The sequence below is a fragment of the Zeugodacus cucurbitae genome, chromosome 5 (assembly GCF_028554725.1).
Source record: "Zeugodacus cucurbitae isolate PBARC_wt_2022May chromosome 5, idZeuCucr1.2, whole genome shotgun sequence".
Lineage (NCBI taxonomy): Eukaryota > Metazoa > Arthropoda > Insecta > Diptera > Tephritidae > Zeugodacus > Zeugodacus cucurbitae.
In genome coordinates this window covers 22,967,806-22,969,187 of record NC_071670.1, presented here as the reverse complement: position 1 = coordinate 22,969,187, position 1,382 = coordinate 22,967,806, and the positions used below count along the sequence as shown (strand labels likewise).

Below are 1,382 nucleotides of genomic sequence, written 5' to 3'. Positions count from 1 at the left end.
CGTTTCAGTACAAAGTAAACTTTAATTTTTACAAACGTTTTTGCGGCTATCATTTATACATTGACAAAATTTACATATTTTACATATAAAGTTAGTATTAATTTTATAATTTACAATTTCTCAAAAGTTTTAAGTATTGCTTGTGTTGTTATACAATACAAATTAAAGTTCAGTACTATTACGATTGTTACAAATATTCGTACATTCATTGGTATATAGATGCTAATTTAACAATATTTTACATTTATATTAATAAATTTAGTGCTATTGCGAGAGCTCAAAACTTATAAATTAACAATCATAATATATATAAATTAACAATAATTAATAATTCCTGTATAGTTAAATCAGAAGCAGGATAAACAACTTCTGCGACTCAATATTGTTTTTTAGAGCTCTGTTACTATGTTAAGGGCATCGTAGGAGACTTTGTTTAGCACGTCGAAAATAAGTAGTAAAACTGCTACTTCAAAAGTCCGATGTAATTTGTTGTACATCATTCGATGCCTGAAAAATATGTATAGTTGGTTAGAAATAATTAAAATATCTATATTCGTTGAACAAACCTTGTTATTTGCCGTTTGCGTTGTGCGATTTTGACTTTTATTGTGAATTTGAATATGTATTATTTGTTGTTGCTGCTACACTTGTTACACTATTTGGCGATTATCCACCAATCTTATAAGCATGGGAAGTATTAATACCAACTCGGTTGAATAATAAGAATATCAAAATTATTGTTTTGTTTTAGTTTTGCAATCAATACCTGTTGTTGTAGCATATTTTGTGTTGTATTTCTATGTGCATGATTTTTGTTATTTCCTGACACAAAGGACTACGGGTGTTTCATCCATCATACGTTGAATTCTAATTCGAATTTGTATCGAACGATATTTCATTCAGTCCACTGCCTGGAGTCGCTATTGTTGTACTATCGTTGTATCACTATTAAAACCATTGTTTTTCTTCCGAAGTTTGCAAATATCTGAAAAAAGATTTTACGTTATAGTATATACATATGTAAGGTTGGATATTATCAACTCACCCATCTGTCTTCATTGGCATAATCCTTGTTTCGCTTCTATTTTTAGTTTTGCTTGTCTGTGTTTGCATGTACACACCAGATGTGCGTTGCAGCTCGCTTTGTCTTCCAAGACCATTTTCCGCAGTTATATTCCTTTAAAATACGCTACAGCACACAGTCAAAACATAGTACCGCTATAAATATAAAATAATATTAGTAACAAATTATTAATGCGCACTTACATCCACTCATTCCTTTCATATGAATGACGGACATGGTGGCGATTTTGAACGATTCATTGTAGTACGTGCATCTCTCTCTTAATCGGAAAATACACATGCACACTAGTCTGTACTAC

General features: G+C 30.7%; 1 long non-coding RNA gene across 1 annotated transcript; it reads right to left on the bottom strand.

The window, feature by feature from the left end:
• Positions 1–222: 222 nt before the first annotated feature.
• Positions 223–1,165, bottom strand: LOC128922042 (uncharacterized). The gene is made up of 3 exons (XR_008471314.1): positions 1,046–1,165; positions 567–985; positions 223–507 (listed from the first exon to the last, which is right to left on the bottom strand). It is a non-coding gene; the product is annotated as an uncharacterized LOC128922042 (long non-coding RNA).
• Between the last annotated feature and the right edge of the window lie 217 nt (positions 1,166–1,382).